The sequence below is a fragment of the Castor canadensis genome, chromosome 9 (assembly GCF_047511655.1).
Source record: "Castor canadensis chromosome 9, mCasCan1.hap1v2, whole genome shotgun sequence".
Lineage (NCBI taxonomy): Eukaryota > Metazoa > Chordata > Mammalia > Rodentia > Castoridae > Castor > Castor canadensis.
This window is the reverse complement of record NC_133394.1, coordinates 6,932,242-6,956,858: the sequence shown is the minus strand read 5'-3', so window position 1 is coordinate 6,956,858 and position 24,617 is coordinate 6,932,242.

Sequence of the window (24,617 nt, the reverse complement as noted above, 5' to 3'; positions counted from 1 at the left end):
ATGTGTGTAAATGGAAAAATGAGACCTGTTGAAACTATTCCAGGAATGGGGGCAAATGGATAAAGAAGAATGATGGAGGGGATAAATTCAAGTGTGATATATTTTATATGCCATAAGAACATTTGTAAATGCCAAAATGTACTCCCTTTCAGCACAATAAATAAATAAATAGGAAATAAAGTTATCAACTGAAGGGAAGAATTAGGTGGGGGATATTACAGATTTACAAAAAGAGGAAATATTTGCTTTCTTTCTCATTTTCTAGCTCACTCCTTCTAAAACTCTAGCTCCAGGGGATTCCAAGATGGCGGCTAGAGGTAGGAAGCAGAAAGCGAGCCTCCTATAGTGAAATCTTGGAGAGACGTTGGACACACACTATGCAGGCATAATCACTGAGAAGAGGCATAACTTTGACCCCTCCAAACCTCCAGCCGGTGCAGAGAATCTCCACTTCACGTTAAACGGAGAAACAAGGAGGGCCCCCAGGCCACCAGTCGCTGGCGCCCAGAAGGCTTGGGAAGATGCAGACCAGGTGAGCTTTGAGGTACCATGGTACTCCCACAGACAAGCCTGGGCCTGAGTAGCATAGCCCCCTGGACAGACTGACCCCCACCCAGGGAAAAAGGAGAAACTGAGTAATAAGCAATAAGAGTAATAAAGACACATGGGAAAGAGGGTGGGGCGCCCTGAGCACCGAAGATTGGGGGAAGGGAATCCTTCCCAGGATTGTAAATAAACAAGCTGGGCAGGCAGGAGAGGCTCTGGCAGGAACAGGGGCATGCCCAGCAACCAGGAGCAGGAAAGCTGGTGAGAGTGGCTGAGGGAGGAAAACTCCACAGGAGAGGAGGGAAGACCCACTTCCCACATGAACTGTAAACAAACATGGCGGCCAGCAGGAGCAGCAGCACTGCCCAATAATCAGGAGCAAGAAAGCTTCTGAAAGTGGCGGTGGGAGGAAAACTCCACAGGAGAGGGGGGAAGACCCACCTCCCACAAGAACTGTAAATAAACATGCAGGCCTGACAACGCGGGTGCAGTGTCACCTTTCCCAGTGCTTGGAAAGGGGAAAGGTTGCAGCAGAGGCTCCTGCACAGGAGAACTCTGAACAAACAAAGCCGGCAGGGCCAGGTGAGTGCTAAGCTCACCCCAGAGATCTGCATAAATAACGCCGCCAGCAACAGCAGGCTGACAGCAGTGGGCAAGCAAGCCACAGCCTCAGACACCATTCTCAGAACTGTCTCCAGACTCTTTTTTTTTTTTTTCTCCCTACCTTTGATGAGAAAACAACCGAATTACACCTGCAAGCTGAAAAACGTACTGAAACTGTATTGCATTTGAACTTGGGACACTCGGTGGGCTTTTTTTTTTGAGCATGTGTGTGTAGTTTTGTTCTACTTTATGTGTCCCCTTTGATGAGACAACTACAGAACAACATCTGAGGCACCATTCCTACGATTGAAGACTGAGACAGACACGCAAATTATTAAGAATGAAACTTCATTGCATTTGAATTTGGAGGATTTTTGGTTTTTTGGTTTTTTTAAATTTTCTATTTTTTCATTTTATTTTAATACCTTTTTATATATAGATTTTTCTTTCATTTACTTATTTTTTATTTTTATTCTTATCTTTATTATTTTATTTTTGATTTTCAATCCTCTCTCTGTCTCTCTAATGTCTGCTCAGCTTACTGTCAATTAGTACACTAAAGCTCCCTGTTTATACCTTTGAAACCTTCTTATCTGATACCTTGTTCGGTTTTCTCCTTCCAGTCTATGTATTTGTTTTTTGATTTCTTTAACTTCTTGCTTTCCATCTCAGCTCACCCTTCCGTTCTAAATATTACCATTGTTATTATTACAAGCTAGAAAATACTTAATTGCACACAGTACAGGGACAGTAACAAAACCAAAGACAATGACGGGAAGACAGAAAAAACAAGGAAACCAGTTTCCCCACAGCAAAAAATTAGTATAGGAACAAGAAGGGAATGAAGAAAACAGGTACTCAGATCCAGACTCCAACAAAATGAAGATAAACTATGCCAAAGGACCCAATGAAGCCCACAAGAATAATTTAACACTGAAAGACATAAAAGCATATATTAATTCCAACACAGTGGTTATGGGAGACTTTAACACCCCATTATCATCAATAGATAGGTCATCCAAATAAAAAAAAAATCAATAAAGAAATCCAGGATCTAAAATATACAATAGAACAAATGGACCTACTTGATGTCTGCAGAGCATTTCATCTAACTTCTATACAATATACATTCTTCTCAGCAGCCCATGGAACCTTCTCCAAAATAGATCATATCCTAGGGCACAAAGCAAGTCTCAGCAAATATAAGAAAATAGAAATTATACTGTGCATACTGTCTGATCACAATGCAGTAAAAGTAGAACTCAACAACAAAACTAAAGACAAAAAACATGCAAACTAAATAACTCATTACTTAATGAAGAATGGATCACCGATGAAATAAAAGAGGAAATTACAAAGTTCCTGGAAGTCAATGAAAAAGAAAACAGAACCTACCAGAACCTATGGGACACAGCTAAGGCAGTCCTCAGAGGAAAGTTTATCCCATGAGTGCATATATTAATAAGACTGAATGATCCCAAATTAATGACCTAATGATACATCTCAAACTCCTAGAAAAACAAGAACAAGCAAATCCCAAAACAAATAGAAGGAGAGAAATAATAAAAATAAGAGCTGAAATCAACGAAATAGAAACCAAAAAACCCATACAAAGAATTAATGAAACAAAAAGTTGGTTCTTTGAAAAAATAAAAAAGATCGATAGACCACTGGCAAACCTGACTAAAATGAGGAGAGAAAAAACCCAAATTAGTAGAATCAGGAATGCAAAAGGGGAGATAACAACAAACACCATGGAAGTCCAGGAAATCATCAGAGACTACTTTGAGAACCTATATTCAAATAAATTTGAAAATCTAAAAGAAATGGACAGATTTCTAGATACATATGACCATCCAAAAATTGAACCAAGTGGAAATTAATCACCTGAATAGATTTATAACACAAAATGAAATTGAAGCAGCAATCACGAGTCTCCCCAAAAAGAAAAGTCCACGACCTGATGCATTCTCTGCTAAATTCTATCAGACCTTTAAAGAAGAACTGATACCAACCCTCCTTAAACTGTTCCACAAAATAGAAAGGGAAGGAAAACTGCCAAACACATTTTATGAAGCCAGTATTACACTTATCCCAAAACCAGGCAAAGACACCTCCAAAAAAGGAGAACTATAGGCCAATCTCCTTAATGAACATTGATGCAAAAATCCTCAACAAAATAATGGCAAACCGAATTCAACAACACATCAAAAAGATTATTCACCACGACCAAGTAGGCTTCATCCTAGTGATGTAGGGGTGGTTCAACATATGAAAATCAGTAAACGTAATAAACCACATTAACAGAAGCAAAGACAAAAACCACTTGATCATCTCAATAGATGCAGAAAAAGCCTTTGATAAGATCCAACACCATTTCATGATAAAAGCTCTAAGAAAACTAGGAATAGAAGGAAAGTACCTCAACATTATAAAAGCTATATATGACAAACCTACAGCCAGAATTATACTTAATGGAGAAAAACTGAAACAATTCCCTCTAAAATCAGGAATGAGACAAGGATGCCCACTATCTCCTCTCCTATTCAACATAGTACTGGAATTCCTAGCCAGAGCAATTAGGCAAGAAGAAGGAATAAAAGGAATACAAATAGGTAAAGAAACTGTTAAAATATCCCTATTTGCAGACAACATGATCCTATCCCTTAAAGACCCAAAAAACTCTACTCAGAAGCTTCTAGACATTATCAATAGCTACAGCAAGGTAGCAGGATATAAAATCAACATAGAAAAATCATTAGCATTTCTATACACTAACAATGAGCAAACTGAAAAAGAATGTATGAAAACAATTCCATTTACAATAGCCTCAAAAAAAATCAAATACCTAGGTGTAAACCTAACAAAGGATGTGAAAGACCTCTACAAGGAAAACTATAAACTTTTGAAGAAAGAGATTGAGGAAGACTGTAGAAAGTGGAGAGATCTCCCATGCTCATGGATTGGTAGAATCAACATAGTAAAAATATCTATACTCCCAAAAGTAACCTACATGTTTAATGCAATTCCCATCAAAATTCCAATGACATTCATTAAAGAGATTGAAAAATCCACCATTAATTTTATATGGAAACACAAGAGGCCACAAATAGCCAAGGCAATACTCAGTCAAAAGAACAATGCAGGAGGTATCACGATACCTGACTTCAAACTATATTACAAAGCAATAACAATAAAAACAGCATGGTACTGGCACAAAAACAGACATGAAGACCAGTGGAACAGAATAGAGGACCCAGATATGAAGCCACACAACTATAAGCAACTTGTCTTTGACAAAGGAGCTAAAAATACACGATGGAGAAATAGCAGCCTCTTCAACAAAAACTGCTGGGAAAACTGGTTAGCAGTCTGCAAAAAACTGAAGCTAGATCCATGTATATCACCCTATACTAAGATTAACTCAAAATGGATCAAGGATCTTAATATCAGACCACAAACTCTAAAGTTGATACAGGAAAGAGTAGGAAATACTGTGGAATTAATAGGTATAGGCAAGAATTTTCTCAGCAGCACAGCAACTAAGAGATAGCATAGATAAATGGGACCTCATAAAACTAAAATCTTCTGTTCATCAAAAGAAATGGTCTCTAAACTGAAGAGAACACCCACAGAGTGGGAGAAAATATTTGCCAGCTACACTTCAGACAAAGGACTGATAACCAGAATATATAGGGAACTTAAAAAACTAAATTCTCCCAAAACTAATGAACGAATAAAGAAATGAGCAAGTGAACTAAACAGAACTTTCTTAAAAGAAGAAATTCAAATGGCCAAAAAACACATGAGAAAATGCTCACCATTTCTAGCAATAAAGGAAATGCAAATTAAAACCATACTAAGATTCCACCTCACCCAAGTTAGAATAGCCATCATCAAAAACACCACCAACAACAGGTGTTGGCGAGGATGCGGGGAAAAAGGAACCCTCTTATACTGCTGGTGGGAATGTAAACTAGTACAACCACTCTGGAAAAAAATTTGGAGGCTACTTAAAAAGCTAGACATTGATCTACCATTTGATCCAGCAATACCACTCTTGGGGATATACCCAAAAGACTGTGACACAGGTTACTCCAGAGGCACCTGCACACCCATGTTTATTGCGGCACTATTCACAATAGCCAAGTTATGGAAACAGCCAAGATACCCCAGCACTGACGAATGGATCAAGAAAATGTGGTATCTATACATAATGGAATTTTATGCAACCATGGAGAAGAACGAAATGTTATCATTTGCTGGTAAATGGATGGAATTGGAGAACATCATTCTGAGTGAGGTTAGCCTGGCCCAAAAGACCAAAAATCTTATGTTCTCCCTCATATGCAGACATTAGATCAAGGGCAAACACAACAAGGGGATTGGACTTTGAGCACATGATAAAAGCGAGAGCACACAAGGGAGGGGTGAGGATAGGTAAGACACCTAAAAAACTAGCTAGCATTTGTTGCCCTCAATGCAGAGAAACTAAAGCAGATACCTTAAAAGCAACTGAGGCCAATAGGAAAAGGGGACCAGGAACTAGAGAAAAGGTGAGATCAAAAAGAATTAACATAGAAGGTAACACACACGCACAGGAAATCAATGTGAGTCAACTCCCTGTATAGCTATCCTTATCTCAACCAGCAAAAACCCCTGTTCCTTCCTATTATGGCTTATACTCTCTCTTCAACAAAATTAGAAATAAGGGGGTGGGGGGGGAGAGGGAGGGGTGGAGTGGGTGGTAAGGGAGGGTGTGGGGGCAGGGGGGAGAAATGACCCAAGCCTTGTATGCACATATGAATAATAAAAATAAATAAATAAATATTAAAAATAAATAAATAAATAAAAAATAAAACCTTAGCTCCAACAGTTACACCACCCCAATGTAACTCACAATATTTTGTTTCTCCTAGTTTTTAAATCCGTTTTCCCCCATTGTCACAGTGCTCAGGTTTAATTTCTGTCTAATTTATCATGTGTTTCTCACTATTTTCACCAATTTACTCTCATGTTTTGTCTGACTTGCTCTATGAAATTATTACTTTGATGTATTGCCCCTTTTATTACTATGAAGTGTCCTTCTTTAACTTGTTTGACCAATGTAAGTTTGAAGTCTACTTCAAACTTTGTCTGATATAAGCATTGCTACTCCTGTTTTGGGGGGTCATTGACTTGGCAAATCTTATTCCAGCATTTCACCCTAAACCAGTGTTTATTTCTGTCAATGAGATGGGTCTCTTGTAAACAGCAGATTTTTGTATCTTTCTTTTTAATCCAATTTGCCAAATGATGTGTTTTGATGGGGGAGTTGAGTCCATTGACATTCAGTGTTAATATTGATAGGTATGTGGTGATTCCTGCCATTTAGTTGTTTTTGTTGTTTAAGGAGCTGTTTCTGTGCAGTTGAATCAATGCTACTCTCTGATTACTTGTCTTTTTTTCACCTGTGATGTGATGCTTCCTGTCCTCTGGTGGTTTTGTTTGCTTTCATCTTCTGTGTGCAGCGTTCCTTGTAGAACCTTCTGTAGTGATGGCTTAGTGGTCTTATACTGTTTTAGTTTCTGTTTATCGTGGAAGATTTTTATTGTTCTGTCAATTTTGAATGATAGTTTTGCTGGATAGAGTATCCTATGGCTGAAGTTATTTTCATTCAGTGCTCAAAATACCTCACTCCATGCCCTTCTTGCTTTTAAGGTTTCTGTTGAGAAATCTGGTGCATCAAAAGGAAATAACAATTATCAACCTATATGTACTTAATGTCAGTGCACCCAATTTCAACAAACACACACTAAAGGACTTAGAAACACATATAGATTCTAACACTGATAGTGGGAGACTTTAATACACCTCTATCACCAGTAGATAGGTCATCCAAAAAAGTCAACAAAGAAATCCTAGAACTAAATGATACCATAAATCAAATGGACCTAAATGCTGCCTACAGAATATTTCATCCAACAATAATACAATATACATTCTTCTTAGCAGTCCATGGAACTTTCTCACGAAGATCAATATTACCAAATTTAATGATGCCCACTGGAGAAGAAACCATGCCAGTTTGTTAACTTACTCTTCTATATGACTTTTAAAATAACTTCCTTATATCTTCAAAACTCTAATGTCTTCCTCTCAGCTGACACTTTTCTTCTTATTTTGAAGGTAAAGTAATAGGAGTCACAAAATAATTTATCAAGCTCTCACAATGACATCACAACCTCCATGATCTGTACCCAATTATGTTTTCCTCTGTCAACAAAAAATACCTTTTTATATTCTTAACTTTGAGTATGCATCCATTTGTACCTTGAATGTCATGGTCTCATCCTCACATGCAGATATCAAGAGACAAATCTCCCTCTCTCATTTGTATCATCTAACTGCATTATTTCTATGAGCTTACAAATATGCTGTTATTTTCCCTATTAAAGAAAAACAAAAATAACCTCCAAACTCCCACAATTTTCTTGACCTTAGTTACTTATTTAGCTAATTTCACATTATCTTTAACACAATTCTGTGAGATTGTAGCTTATATTTTCTGCTTCTAATTCTTCTCCTACCATTTTCACACACTAAAAAAAAAAATCATAAACTTTTTTGAATGATTCCACAGGAATTACTCCCATCCCTGTGTTTATCCTTAGGAAAGGTAAATTGGTGTTTCCAGTCTTGTTCTGTTTACTAACCCTTGAATCTTAAATACTGCCATAAAACCTGCTAGTGACTTTGAGAGTTTGCATTTGGAGTAGGCATTAAGAGGACTATTGGTGAAGATCACAGGAGGTATTTAGAGTTTTACATGTGCAAAGTATAAAATATTTACACATATGTAAATGACTGCCTTTCAGTGACCTAGCCCTTGTTTCTAACATCAGTTTATCTCAGGTTGCTGCTTCTGGAAGCTGGACTATAGCTGACCTGTTTAGTCCTCTCTTGTAGTGTTCAAGTCCTCCACGTGGAGAGTTTGGGAACTTTCTTCTGGACAGCTCTTGTTTTTGACTTGACTTCTTTCTGGATATACTACATGTGATGGTTCAATTTGTATTCAAACTTAATCACCTCCTTCTCCAGTAGAAATGTGGAGCTGCAAAAGACTATATCCAACTGATATTTGTTCAGCATTTTCGTTAGGAGAGAGACAGTAGTAGAATGAAAAGTTTCCAGGTGAAATTGAAAAAGGGTACTTGGGTGAGAGTTTCAGAACTGGGAATGGAGAAAAGACCAAGAAAATGCAAATGAAGCTACACAGTGATGTCTAACGCTGTCACACCATGTCAAGGCAACCAGTAGTTTAAAACCTGTAAGTAACATGCAATATTAGTATATTTGAATACTTAAAACCATTAACTGGCCAGAGATAGCTGAGTACATATTGGGATAACCAATAGAATCTTAGACACCTTGACAGTACACACCATGGCCACAGACACTGTTTTAGCTCTGTGTTTTCAACAGGTAGCAGTTTCTTGCTTATAATAGGATATCTCAGTACACATTTGTTGCTTATGAATAAGTGCATGTTAAAGTTACTGACCTTTATGAACAACAAGAATTGGAAATCTTCAGGTGTGTTTGAGTAATACTACGTAGTGTGGCTTATCTGAAATTTAGAATGGTGATACAAAGGGTCAAAGGAGCAATTTTGGAAGTGGGTTAAATCAAGATAGGTTGAAGTGGCACATACCTATAATCCCAGATACTCAGGAAGTAGAGATCATGAGGATAGATCTTGGTTCTATATCAGCTCAGACAAAAGTTAGCAAGACCCTACCTCAACAAATAAGCTAAGTACAGTGTGCTGGGCTCATGCTTACAATCCCAGGTTTGCAGTAGGCATAGGTAGGGGGGTCGTGGTCCAAACCTGGTCCAGGTTAAAAGTATGAAATCTAAAATATAACTAAAGCAAACAAACAAACAAAAAGACTAGGGTTGTGACTCAAGTTGTAGAACCCAAGGGCCTGAGTTCAAACTCTAGGTACCACCAACGAAAGGGGATAAAACACTTGCTACCACATTAATATGCTCTCTGGTTGCCTAAGGGCCTCCAGCTTTGTCGTGGAAGGAGTACATATTTAGAGCATTGATGGCTTTTAGAAGTGTCTGTGGGATTGCACTGCATATGCAATTGTAGTTTGATACTGTAAGTATCAAATAAAATGGAGGTCATTTTATTTAAGCAATATTTTGTTTTAATTGGTTTGTATTCTTAAATATATTAGTGTAAATAGAGAATTTATTTTCTGGGATGAAGTAAAATAGGGAATTTATTCGCTAATAAGTATCCCCATCTATTCTGAAGATACTATATCTGAAAAGATGGTTTAATTTTGCTAGCATGTCTAACGACCTAGTTTCTCACTCTGGTTTAGAGCAGCTTGTTTAGTCCACTCAGATGCTGCCTCTCAGAAAAAGCCATTGTCTATTGATCAAAAGAAAGCTGCTTTTTCTTATTGCCAAAGGCCAACATGGAGAGGAAGACGGTGATTTTGGAGCTCTGCAGCACAGCTGCGTAAGGCATTAGCAGCAGCAATCCATAGAGAGCCAGGTGCAACTGGCTAGAAACTGGAGGAAGCTCACTGTGCTATTTGCAGAAAGGGTTCAGCATACCCTAGCCCATTGTGGAAACAAACTAAATTTGGTGCAAATTAATAGGCAATGCCTAGAAGCTAGATTTAGTTCAGAAAGATTGGGGAGACAGTGAATTCAAAATTCAAAGCAAGGAACTAGAAGTTTCTAAGAAGCTGAATTTCTGCAGACATGGACTGAAGGATTAAATGTTTCTTGTTAAGTTAAATCTCTTGTAGGAAAGTGCAAGCTGTGGAACCATTATTCAGTGGATCTTACAAAAGACGTTTGTTTTGTTTGTGTACTTAACAATATGGCCTGAAATTTTTAAATAAAATTGTATCAGCTAGTGAAAAGAGAGAGACTGACATACAGACAGAAGCAGTGAGAAAGAGGGAGCCACATTTTTTTTCAAGAGCTTACACCATGCCAGGTGACGTGGTATATGCTTGTACTCCCACCACTTGGGAGGCTGAGGCAGGAAGACCAAGAGGTAAAGTCCAGCCTAGGCTACAGAGTGAGACCTTGTATCAAAAACAAAAACAAAACAAAGACATGCAGACAAGTAAATACTCTACACTAATAGGAAGAAACAATAATGTTTTTTTAATTCCCAATTTTATTTTCATTAAGTACAGCAGTTATGTTTATCTAAATATATGTATGTAAGAGAGATGAAAAGTAACTACTTAAAAACATATTTTGAGAATGAAAATAAGAAACAAATAGAATGTAACTTGCAAATATTTCACTTGAGTATTTGAAATTAATATCATTATAAAAGTATTCCTTTATTGATTTTTACATTTCCTTTCTTTTTCTACTGATACTTTCTTCCTATCAACATGACTTCTTGCAGAAATTCCCTCTGTCATGTCTCAGTCCCCTGGCTCTGTGGGTGAAGCCATTGCCTTGAGACTTTTTAAGAATAAACAAATTAGTTTCAAATATTTTGAAAACTGTTTTAGAGTCAAGATTGCATCTGTAAATATTCAGAGTCTGTTTTTGTAATACAATAACTTGGAGGTAAACTAAGTTGCTGAATTTATAACTCAAGTCAAAAATTAAAAATATTTTCTCTTGCGAACAGTATCAATCCTATTTCCTTACAAGAACTAGAACTTACCCTGACTTTGTTTACTTTCTGTGGTTTATTTTTTGATTTTTTGCTATTTTAATTTTCATTTTAAAAAGTGATAGGGTAGACTTTTCCTTTGTGGATACCTCTCTAATAAAAGTCCAGATTTAACTTCTGAACGAAAGGACATTGTTGCTCAGAGTAGTAAGCCTTATAGCATCAGTCAGAGACCTGTGTTAGATGAAGCAGTCGAGGACCATTTCCTCAAAATCTTTTCACACCAGCCTAATGGCTACCTGATGGACAGATGGAGGGAGCAGGGTGGCAAACTCACCATAGTGTCTCAGTGCCTGTGTTAGTGGCACCTCATCCGTCTCTGCCTCTGCATTGACATGTACCATCTGGAAGCACTGTGTCTCTGTGGCCTGCAGCTATGAAGTACCCAAAGAAAAGGAGTAGTTTGTCTCAGCATACAGAGGCAATGAGGTGATGAGAGTGGAAGACAGCTTAAGGATTACTTGAAGCTCAGCTGTACACATGGAGGCACAGCTATTGATTACTGGGAAACTGTAATGGGAAACCCACATATCAACAATTGAACAAGGACTTCAAGTGACCCTTCGTTTCATTCGGAACTGTCTGAGTTTGTTTAATTTATATCTAACGTCTGAAATTATTCCAACGGATTTAAACGGTCTTTGACACAGGGAATATATTTTATTTGAATTGAGCCTGTTGAATAAACTTCCCAGGAAACGTATCTGAGGCTATGATTGCTTAAAATTAATCTTTTCTACCTACTATTACCAGAGAATAATAAGGAACTGATAATAAAGGTGATCTTTTAAAAGTTTGTCACACAGTGATGTCAAAGCAAACAACATTGACATAATGGCTAATACTTATTCTAATTGCTATTTATCTTAAACTGCCAAACAAGGTCAGCTCCATTTCAACAGCACTTTCCTGGCATACTGTTTTGTTTAATGTTCACATTTAAGCATTTTATTTACTTCTGTGGCCAATTTCTCAGTTCTTTCACTTCCACTACTTAAGTTGCAAACTTGAGTTTGGTCTAAATTGTTTCTTCCCTCTTACCCTCTATCTAACCAACACTAAAATTTGACAATTATGGTTTGGACGCCACCTTTTTAATACCCCTGGGTATTATTGAACAATAAATTCTCAAGCCTAATATGCTTTAATTCCAAAGTTCTTTATTTTTATTTTATTTTTTCAGACAAGGTCTTAATATGCAGCTCGGGCTGGCTTCAAAGTTGCCATCTTTCTGCCTTTGTCTTCTGAGTACTGGGATTGCAGGCTACACCACCATACCTCACTCATTTATTCTTGTTTAGCTCTTAGCTGAGTATGTGATGCTTTCATTTTCCTCCATTGCTTGACTCATCCTTCTTGCTCTTAGATGTTCAGATAATCCAGAAAGCTGTCTCGAAAGATTTATCCTAAAAATGAAATTTTTGAGAAGGTGAAAGAAAACTCTTTCTTGTATGTTCAGGAAATCAGTCATTCTCTGTCAGCATGTTTACCATATGGAATTGTAGTTACTGGTCTCAGCTCTGGCTCCCTTGTACTGTAGCTTTTTTTAGGATGTAGACTATTATTAATCTTGCTTGTCTGAGCACTGTGTCAGGCACAAGGGAGGAGTTGAATAAACTTTTCCAATAAAGCATGAAGGGAAAAATAAATTTGGTAAATCATATTTATGCATTTTCAAGATCTCTTTTGACCACTTTGGGGATAATGTTACCTGATAAAAGAACAATGACACTAATTTTAGAAAAAAAAATGTATGCTTATATATGTACACATTATACAATTTGTTATATATATAAATGGATTGAATCAAAAATGTATTAATTTCTGTAATATTATCCACCAGGTATTAGGAAGATACTTGGTACTTTTTGAAGATAATCAGTGATGGATTGATACATTTACTTCATAAAAAACTTTTATTAATCATCCTTATATATTACACAATTAAAATACTAATTTTTGAATACCCCTATCCTTTTGTACTGATTGTGTATTTTCTATTTTAACTTACATCATCATACAACTCTATATGATACCTATTCCATGAATGTTTCAAAAGTATAGGTCCTACTTTAAACTCTGCCGATTTACATGTACTCCATTGTACATGCAACTTCTTATTTACCAGCGCCACTGGAATTTGAACTTGATTGAAAACTGACTTTGGAATTTCCCTAAAATACGGCTTGCTATGGTTATTAATTTTCTGTAATAGGAGAGATCAAATAACACTTCACATTTATTATTAATAAAGTTAATAAAATTTCACCCCATTTTTCTAAGAACATAACTAGAACCAAAAATTATTATTTGACTCCTTACTTTCCTTTCCTTGTCTTTTATAACTCATCATCAAGACTAGAGCCCTCTTTTAACAGTCTCTTACCTAACTCAATACTGTACAAGAGATTTTGGGTTCTCTTGGATTTTGTCCTTGCCACAGCACTTTAGAAGGAATTACTCTATGAAATGTATTTCAGTTCATGTTCACATCTCTGCTTAGAATCTTCCAATGTGTCCCTAGCTCACTGAGAGTGAAAAGCACTTGCTCCAGGAGGGCTCACAGGCACTATCCCATCTGTTCCCTGCTAACCTTCTGACACTATTTTTACTTCCCTCTGACTCACCATCATCCAACCACACTGGGCTTGCTGCTCCTTGAAGACACAGGCTGGATTCCCAGGAAAGCTGCACTTGCTGTTCTGTGCTTGGAATGATCTCTCTAATAGCACCTTGGACAGTTCCCTTGCATTTTTCAGGCCTCTACTTTCATGTCACTTTCTCAGCAGGACTTTGGGGGCATCCTACTTACCATTCCAGCTGTCATCCTTCACCTCTCTGCATCTATTCCCTGTTTGGTCTTTCTCCTCATGGAAAAGCATGACCTGTATTTCACTTTTGCACCTGGCATATTATTTCCATTCCTGTTGTCTGTAAATATAAGAGTGTTTATTTGTATTGTTCACTTCTTTAGTCTAAAAACTTAAAGCTATTAATAGGTTCTCAAGACATATTTTTAAGTAAAGTAAATGAATGAATAAATAAATGTGTATTGGATTTTTACCTTTTTGTTCTCACAAAAATTTCTGAAATGTTTTTTCATTTGTACAATTTGAAAGCAGAAGCAGTGGTCCTTGACGCAAATAAGATAATCCCAGCAATCATATTTATCTTAGCTATTATTTCATGGAGGGATATTTTTGAAATCCAAGAAATTTCTAAATGACCACAGACATTTTGAATATTTGATATTGATGAACAATTTAACACATTTATTTTATTATAAATGCCTGCTTTTTGGAAGTTAATTGATACTACTCATTTGTTGTTACATTGATTGGCATTACTGATATGTTGGCATGAGCTGGCCCTGATCTTATCCAAGTATTAATAGCATAATCACCTCTTAGAACATGTTTTTCCTTATCATTTGAATTCTCAAAAGCAACATAAGAAGGATTTCAACTATCACATCTTTATTTAATAGCTCTCCCCCTTGAGAATAGTTAAACCATTTTATTTAGAAGGTTTCTTTCACTACTTTCTCAATTACTTACTTTCTTTCTTTCTTCTTTTTTTTCATGGTAACAGGGATTGAATTTAGGCCTACACCTTGAGCCACTCCACCAGCCCTTTTTGTGTTAGGTATTTTGAGATAGGGTCTCATGAACTATTTGCCCAGGCTGGCTTCAAACCATGGTCTTCCTGATCTCTGCCTCTAGAGTAGCTAGGATTACAGGTGTGTGCGACCAGAGCCCAGCTCAATTACTTTCTGATAACAAAGTTGTTTATACTTTGTTGATTTTCTGAGACAAGTTTTAAAAAATACTTTAGAAGATATATTGTATATATAATATATATGTGTGTGTATATATATCACCTATGTTTTCAAATTCATTTGCACATAATTATGAACATCATTCTATAATTTTGAATATCTTCTTTTTTTATTTTTTCCTTTTTCAATTTTTGTATATTTTTTGCTTTTCTTTTGTTCCACTCAACTTTATTTTCGTTTGCTATTCTGTTTCAGGGACAAGGTCCTGCTGTCTAGTGCAGTATAGCCTCGAACCTGAAATCCTCCTGCTTCAGTCTCCTAAATGCTAGGATTACAAATATGTTCCCCCTCATACCAGGCTTCAACTTTTTATGTACTTATTTTTTGCACTGAGATACCTAGTGGTTTGTCTATTTTGCTGTTTTAATTTTTAAAATTTTATTAGCTTTACTATACTTCTGTTCTCTGACTTGATAAGTTATGCTTCTACTTTATTGTCATTTTTTTCCCAGAAAGTTTCCTTTTGGTCTCTTTTCTAGATTTTTTTTCTGAGTCAAGGTTAGTTATGTTATTGTTGTAGATATTCAATACCATGATTTTCTATTGTATAACTTCCTTAGTAGATTTTATCTTTACCATCATTATTCTAGTTCTAAAGACTTATTTTACCTTTGACCTATGATCTATTAAAAGCATTTCAAACTTTATATTTTTCACAAAAATAGAAACAAGCTAGTATTCTTTCAGAGTAGCTCACTTTCTCTATGCTCTTCTATGTATCACACGTTTGTTAGACTTGATATTTTCCTCCAAGTCACTGATGGTCAAACTTCTGATCTCTGTTGTTTGTTTTCCTCTAGAAACTGTCTTTTGGATCACTTTTACTATATAGTCTTGTTTTCATTTTCATTTTCTGCTATTATTCCCTATCTGTTCACCTATTTTTCTTACAGTGTTAATTTAAATGTCCTCTGGAGGATGAAGCCAGCCTGAGCAGCAGAGGAAATCTTATGTCAAAAAAAAACTTAAAAAAGAAAAACAGTCCTTTATCCTCAGCTTCAAGCACTGATCAATCATGCTTCTGCTTCTATTATTTTTCATTTCCCATCATGATTATGAATCCTACTTTCTTACTTCTTAGAAAAATCTCACAATTTTTATTGTACAGCAAATATTGTGTGAAGACAGTGGAAATGAAAAGCTATGACTTTATCCTTTGTTTAATATTTTATATTTTTCCCATAATATAGGCTTTTTTCTCTCTGAAAATGAAAGTAATAAGGTAATTATTCAGATTACATATACAGTGAGTTGGCCTGGGACTTAGCTACGTATTTAAAAAGAAGAATGAGCTCATCTGTGATTATCCCAAAGAGCTAATGCTTTGTAGAGGCATTAAAAAATTGGTTGTTCTTTTAGGCAAATGAGCCTAGTGTCACTAAGGAATTGATATAAAGTACTGTTATAAAGGACAGTCTGTAACTCTTAAACTTAGATTGAAATTGCAATACCTTAGTATTGTGTCTTCACATGGTAGAGGAGAAGGTAGGTGAAGATGCTCTCTGAGGCCTCCCTTGAAAAGGAATTACTCTTAATCAGGAAGGGAAACACCTCATGAGCCAATCACTAATGATAAAGGCTTCATTTTGTAATACCACCACTTTGATGATTGGATTTTGTCATTATTTAAAAAATATTTTATTAGCATGCATTAATTGTGCAAGGATGTTTGATTATGGTACACACTATATACCCCCTCTCTTATATTACCTTTACTACTCATGAATTTTGGAAAGACATTCACATCCTGATGAGAGGAGTGGACTAAGGAAGTTAGCCAATAAACCTCAGGTCACACCAACTTTTCAATAATTGAAGCTAGAAACTTCTGCAGGTCCTTTCACCTTTTCAATCTCAATTTGACCTCAACGTTCTCAGCACAACATGAGTTGTTTGCATCTCTCATTCTTTAATTTCTCTATAGATAATCATGATTTTCATGTTTTGATTTTTTCTGTTTCCAGAGTTTGACTCTCATCTATATCTTTTACATCCCAATAGTATCAACTTTAGTCTTACTTACATGTCCTATTATGATTTGTACTTGTTTGTAATTCTGCCTTATTCATTTGTATTTTACACTTAATGTCTGCTATTGTGTCAATAGAAGCATTCTTTTTAGCTTCTAGTTTACTGTGAAAGTAACTATTACCCATTCTTGTAGTTTGTTTCATTTGAATGGTTTGTTCTCATTTCCTCCTAGACTATTATTACTACTTCATCAGTCTTCTTCTCATAATTTGTATGGTATTAAATAAATCCTCTTTGCTTGCCCTTGTTTAAGTGAGATGAGTATCTCTGTTTGGAATGTGCTGTTTTCTTGATGTTCAGCCACTCTCTTTTCCCTGATTTAGGAGATTTCTAGACCCCACTGTATATGCTTCTTTCATAGTTCTTTAGGACTTGTCTTCCAAGGTTGCATTCACAATGTTACTTAATTTTGCTGGTAGAATGGTTTCTGAAATCTTTCTGTGGGCTCCACTCTTGTACCATATGACAATCTTTTTATTGTTCTGATTCTTAGTGTTCTTTTCCTGTTAATTTTGCTTATCTCTTAACTGGCCTGGAATTCACAATCCTACCTCAGCTTTCCAAGTTCTGGAATCACAGACTTGCACTACCATAACAGCTTCTGAAAATTTTGTAGTGGCTAGGTTTTGTTAGCCACTCAACAGGTATCTTTAGGAACCTATGCTTTTGGAATCCGGGTAAGCAAGCTGTTGATCCTTTAGATTACTATTAATGTTCCTCTTTCAAAGTTGGTTTTGTATATTTTTAATTTGTTTGTTTTCCAAAAAAACACTAGGATCCAGCCAAAACCACTGAGGAAACTTTCTCACTCATAATATAGTCTGCTCAGAGACATTCTCCTCTATCATTTTGTAAGCCTGTGGCATGTGACCTAGAGCTCAGCATTCACCAGAACTTCCCACCTCTGCTCTAAGATTTGATGAATCTTTCCTGCACTGAGTTGTGTGTTTCTTCTCAGAAATGTCCCTTGCTTTCTTTGCTGAGAGGTACTGCTGTGAGAATTGCCTCCAAAACCCTCCTTACCTGCTGCAATAGTAACCTTCCTTCCATTTTTTTCACTTAGTCTCCTGATTGCATTTATCAACTTGTATTTGTCACACTCACCAACATGTAAATCACTACATTCAGTAACAGTTTGAGAATTTAATTATGTGAAATATATGCCTATTGCATCACTAGAGTGGGAGAACAAGCCTCCGTAAGAAACCCTAGGTGATTATTGTTTCATTTTCCACTTGAAGTTGTATAAGACACAAAATTTATTTTGTGCAATTCTGAAAATTATAGTTTATAACAATTAATTACTAACTAGAATATATTTTTTCAATTTCTTGATAAATGATAAATGAGGCATGGATTATACAGCAAAAAATAAAGTAAAACATTTAAAATATTCTGTTATTTTAAACATCCCAGGCAGCCCTTCATCCTAAGATTATGAGCTATTTTCATTTCTGAAAATTAATTTTAGTTTTAATAAAATAAATGAAAGTTACTAAAGTCTGTAATCTGGCATATATAATTTTTTGTTAAAGTTAAATGAAATATTTATAAATTCAAATCAGGTGGCAAAAAGATAGCAATTTGAAGAAATATTTAACACTTTCAATTTTTAGTATATATCAAAGTTATCAGATACATTTGTACACCATTTTAATAAATCAAATTCTAGTTGAGTTTTTATTAAACATCTACAGTAAAATTGATAATTCATGTAATATGGTGCCAAGTTCAAGGCAATTGAATGGTGCATACATATTTTCCTATGATAATTTGTTATTTCTAATGCCTTTAACTGGCTTAAGATATTGCATTATCTTTTATCTCAATATGTGAGGGATATCTTTAAAACTTCAAAAATGACATTTTGTCAATATTTATAGAGCTTCTTAAATTGTGGTATGATATTTAGTGATGGATTTAAAACAATTCTTGACATATTTATGACTTCAATCAGCTTAAATTTTATCTGCTTTTCTGGAGTAAAGCCATTTAGCTACAAAAGATTCAAGCAGTCTGAAGATTACCAAACAGTATGTGTTCTCTTAGCAATATAGCTTAAAGTGTTCCTATTGTGGGGAAAAAAAAAATCTTTGAGATGCAAAGCCTTCAAAATACATGATATGCCACAAAAGAGATTATAATTCATTTGTTTTATTGCATTTGTATTCTTCTGTGTATTGTATTATTATGCTCAGCTTATTAGGGTTAAATTTAGGAGAGAAGAGATTATAAAATTATTTCGAATTGTGGTCTTATCAGTTCCATGGGTTTTGATCATCCTATAAACTTTATGTGTCATGCTTTTGCCAAGATTTTCATGTTTAGTAAGTGATTAAAAGAATACAAATAAAAAACATAAGTATGTGAGTATTTCCACACAAATCATTCTTTGTCAGAACAATCTATATATTTTTGGAATTTAACATTATTAAAATAGTAATGAAATTGAGAAAGTTTTTTTTATTGTTTCTTTCATTGAAGAGATCATTGTTTGGGACTGAGCCCCTGCACTAGGTTACAGAAGATGAGTCTAAAATCAAAATGGAGTTACTCAAGCTCAAGTTGATGTCACTAAGCTGAAACTATTTACCTGAACTTCTGAGAAATGTGGATGAGGAAGATAACAGCCAAATTTCCCAAACAGGCCAGTTTCAGTTAGCATAATAATGACCATCATCCTTAAGCAAATGAAGTAGGTTAAAATGACCTGGCATTACCAAATAGGTTACTTTCCTATTACTCTGTCTCTTGTTTTTCCTTTGCAAAAATAGTAACTGAAATGACCAACCCAGTCCTTAGTTTGTGTCTGCTTTCTTGATCCTTCCACTAAGGGTAAAAACAAACTAATTTGGCTTAGCCCACTGGAACACTTATTCTATTTTATGAAATGTAGACTTGCCCCACTTTTGAATCAGAAATAAACTTAACATTATTAACCAAATTATAATTTTAAGTGTCTTGACACTTTCTGAAAATCAGAATTTTAGGTTTTGGTAGAATGAGAGAAATGAAGATCAAGACTGAGATATGTGGGGTGTTAATCTCTATTAGATGCATTTAGACTTTATTTGTGTTCTTTACCAACTTTGAACACATTTTAGAATGTGCAAATCAGAATTAAAACACTATGAAGGGAAAGTCAGCTTTGGAGATTCACACTTCTGAAAATAACATATTTGTAAATTTGAAATATGCAAATTCAGTCATGTCCATTTACATTTGGTGGTAAGTCAGGACTCTAAGGTGCACTACAGGCCAGGCAGGTAGTGCCACTGTATTGCATACTCAGTGTAGAAGAGAGTGAGGAAGCACCTGCTTGTTATTTTCCATAATTTCAAATTACTAGTGGCAGAAGCCACTCCTACTCACACTTCAGTCTCCAAAATGAGTCACCTAGACACATTCAACTTCAATACAATGAGGTATAATGACATTGCAGGAGAGATATGAAATACTTAAGAGGGTATGCACCTTCTATGGAATTCAAAAACATAGAAGAATAAGCAACAGTGTTCCAGGTGACCCATTAAAGTATTTTAAAAAGTACATAAAATCTCACTTTGATAATTCAGATATATATATAAAACGTTAATTCGGATACCATAAAGATGGCTAGACAATAAGGAAAATGTTAACAAAGTTAATTTTAAAAATAAAATATGTTCTCTCTTCAGTGAATGCTTTTGATTGGTTTCATCTTCTTTGGTTATTGTGCAATATCTTATTATCACAACTGTCATATGCAAATAGTTTCAGAAAATCTGATTACACGTAATATTTTTTCATGGATTTGCAACTAACTTGACATTTAGACATAATGTTCTTCTCTCCTCTAAACTAGAAGAGGGAATTTGGATCTTAGATCTAATAATGGAGTCTATGAGGTCATTGAATCTGTTCTTTAAATGCAGATTGTGAAACATGCAAAATAATCACAGAAACTTGCTATGTCTTCAGAGTCTAACAGTCTCTGATTCAGGCAATTCAAGCACCTCACTGCCTATTTATCAGAGGCTAGCATTATGCATTTAGGGTGCAATGATGGCAGATATATTTTGGCTTCTGAATTAGTCCATAAAATTCCATGAATTACTGAAAGGTGTCCTTTCTCATATCAACAAAGAGAACAAATCAGATATTTTAGTGAAACCCATTCTCACTCTCTAATATTATAAGTATTAATCAAATAAATTTGATTAGTTTTAAAGCTATTCAGTCATCTTTCCAAAATTTAATTCAAGGAAATTAATTTTAAAGTACACTTATATGTCACTCTAAGAAAATTTTTGTACATGAATGCATAAAATAACCTTACATCCTTTTAAAACTAGATATTCATGGGCATTTTTTTACTATTTTAATCACCTATGTAGCAACACAAATATAGAAACAAGTCAGTGTAAAGCTATTTTCTTAAATTTCTGAATGAAAATTATAAAATAATGCAGCATGGAAAAGGAGTGTTTAGAAATTTTTTATTAAGTTGAATCATGAATATATTTAGAAATCTCAAAACATTTCATGAAGAATATTATTTTGCATGAAAACATTAAATAAACAGGTTTCTGTCTTTTAAAAATACATGGCAATATCTTGAATGGTTTACCAGTGGTAAATTATGTTATGCTCCCAAAAGTAAACTTTTCTTGGATGTTACTGTGTGGAATTTAGAGCACAGTTGTTCATGCTGATTTTTCTTTAGCTGAAAGATGTCACTGCCGGGCTTAAACACATGGAGCAGAGTGCCAGGGAGAACATCTTGCCCAATATCTGTCAAATCAGGCGAACCATGGGGCAGGGCCCAGATTCCAAGAAGAATGCGTTAAAGGTCAGGAAAGCAGCTAACTACAAAGAGCTCAAAATTAACCTTCAAAAAGTGCAAGCTACACTTATTTCTTTTAGTGTGCAGAAAAGGAACCAGCATTTCTTGTCTCAGGAATTAAATGAATATTGATGGTTTGGTTAGAAGTTACCTACTTTAGATAGTGTTATGCCTCAGTAACAATGGTACACTATAATTAAAGGGATGACATGATCAATTTTGTTTCAGAATTACTGGAAAGTTCTTCAGGTACTTAAAATCTAGAAAGATAAATTTAATTAAAAATGCATAGTAAATACATTTTAGCATATTGAGTACATGAAAGATTAATGATTTCTCTAGTACTGTAATCAATAGAGAATAGATATGCTGGGATTGAAAGTAAGATTTTATGTCATTGTATAGGAAAAGAGAATTTAATTTTCTGACTCTAGAAAGGTCAAAGTTGGAGTCATTCTGTCTCTATTTTTTTTAAATGTCTTCTGCTACATATATAAGGAATTAACAGATACTTTAGGGTTATGCATTTCAAGTGAAAGTAATAGACATAATTAAAGTATTTCTTTTAATGCATCCATTTCTCTACCAAGTATTAGCAAATAAGACAATTAGCAGCAAACATATATTAAAGTATTCAGAATACAGAAAAATTACTAAGAAAATATTAAATATATCAACTGAAACAAATTGTGAAAATGCCTTTAAATAACAAAATATTGAGACATGCTAGTGTTTCATAATTTGCAATAGTTTTAAATAACATTTTATTTATATAAGATAAATGGACACATGCTTATGTTTCTCTTTTTATTTTACATCCTCTCCAAATATAATATTTTTAATCTCTATGGATCTTTTGTGATCTTGTTTCCCAAATCTGAAGTTGCCATGAAACATTGTCCTTTGGGTTTGCTATGTTGCTTAACATGAAATAGTGCACAGACCATTCATACCACACTTTTGGAAAAAATGTACCAGATTAGTTATACATTCAGTTGGAAAGTACAATAATAGACATATACTTAACTTTAAAAAGGTGTCTATGTTCTATATTTTTTCTAGTTGTACTTTCTGTTAGTTATTAAGATCTAAAAGTTGATAGAACAATAATGTCACCATTTGTAAATTGGCAGCCATTTTGCCCTCAGACCTCACTTGAGAAACTTCCAAGGACAGCCCTGCCCTTAAACAAATTCCCGCACTCTAAGACAGCCCCACCCTTACCAGAGTCTACCGCACACGTGCTAATTTCCTTAACCTTCTTCTATAAAACCATGCCTGGCCCAGATTCGCTGCTGTGCCATCTTTTCCCCGGCCACCCTGGCAGTTTGAAACTGCTATTAAACTGCTCTATGGATGTGAGACTTTTCTCGTGAGCTTTCTTTGTGAGCAGTGTTTTCCTAACATTCGGTGCCATGACTTGGATTGGGGTGCACTCCCAGCACTGACCTTGCTCTCTCGGCCTCCCCCACCCCATCCCACTCTCCCTCTCTCTCCCAACTCCCATTCCCTTTCTCCAGGATCTGAGCTGCTTTACTAGGACACCAGATCCTAGAAAGCACCACTCCCTCTTTAGCTCACAGGAAATTTCCTCTGCCCCAGAGAACCTCCAACTGCCATCCACCACTGGCACAAGGTCCTCTCTTGGTAAGTCCTCCTCGCATGCAGAGTTGTGATCTCTCTCTTTCCTTGAAATCCTTGCACTAGGTCTCAGCTCACTCCCATCCCTGGGAACTGGGTTCCCCACTGGGACTGTGGACCCCTGTGGTGAAGACATTCCCTCTGGGTGTTCCACATCTCTCTCTCTCTCTTGAACACCTGATATTTCAGGGACACCTGCCATATCTCTCTTCAGGTCAGGACTCACCATGGGAGTTGGACCATCCCAAATTCCTTCAGACTTCCCATTGGGATGTCTCCTGGCCAATCTTGGGCCCCTCCACCTAATGCTTGATCTTAAGCCACAAAAGCTCACTTTTCTCTGTAATCAGGCATGGGCCCAATACCCATTAGATAATGTCTCCAAATGGCCACTTGATGACACTTTCAATCCCAATATTTTAAGGGATTTATACAATTTCTGTGAGCATGCTGATAAATGAAAGGAACTTTCCTACATCCAATCCTTTCCCTATCTCTGCAACAAACCCTCCCTCTGTGCTTCCTGTTCCTGTGTGCAGATTCTATTAGCCTGTAAACCAGTTTCTAAATCAACCAATTCCTTTCCCAACCCTCCTCTTTCCCCATGTAAACAGACTTCTTACACTCCACTCCTTACCATGCCTGTCTCTTCCTATCTTCCTGAAGGACTTTTCCATCATAGTGCCACGCCAACCACTCCTTGCCAACTCTGGCCCCATGGTGATTCCAGCCCTGGGGAGCCCATGCTCCCTCCCTGTGGGCTGAAACCAAGCACAGGGTTTATTTAGTGACCGGAGAATGGAGGTTTTGTGTTGCTGAAGGTGTTCCAGTACCAGTCAATGAGAACCACCTAGAGAGATAGGTGATGGCTAATCCCTCAGGCGTGTGTCATGCCTCCAGGCTCTGCCTTCCCCTCCCTTACCTAAGATGTCAGCTCACCTTTTCTGCTCCCCCCATGGTCTCACCACATGTCCTTTGTATCTGTCTGCCTTCCCCTCCCTGGGCTTACTGGGACCCTGCCTCCCATAAAAAACTTGTAATATGGTACCTTATGACTTAAGTTATTCCAACTGGTTTGCCAGGCCTCTCAGTCTAAAGTAGCTTTTAGTCAGCTGCTAGGAAAAAGCTCACACCCTAATTCCGCCCCCACAAGGGGAGGAGGGAAAGCAAAGAGGCACAACTGTGCACAGGATGCCAGCTTCTGGACAGCAAAAATGCCTGCCATAGCTAAGAAAATCCATAGAGAGGACCCAGCACATCCTGGGCTGCCAGCCATGTGTGGCCATGTCTGGAGTCTACCGCCACTTCCCCTAGAATAAATGCGTGCAAAGTACACAGGAAGAGGGGAAGGGTGACAGGCTGCAGGATCAGGCCTAAGCAGACAGGCTCACTTGTCCCTGGTGTGTGTGAAGGGGGTTAGTGCC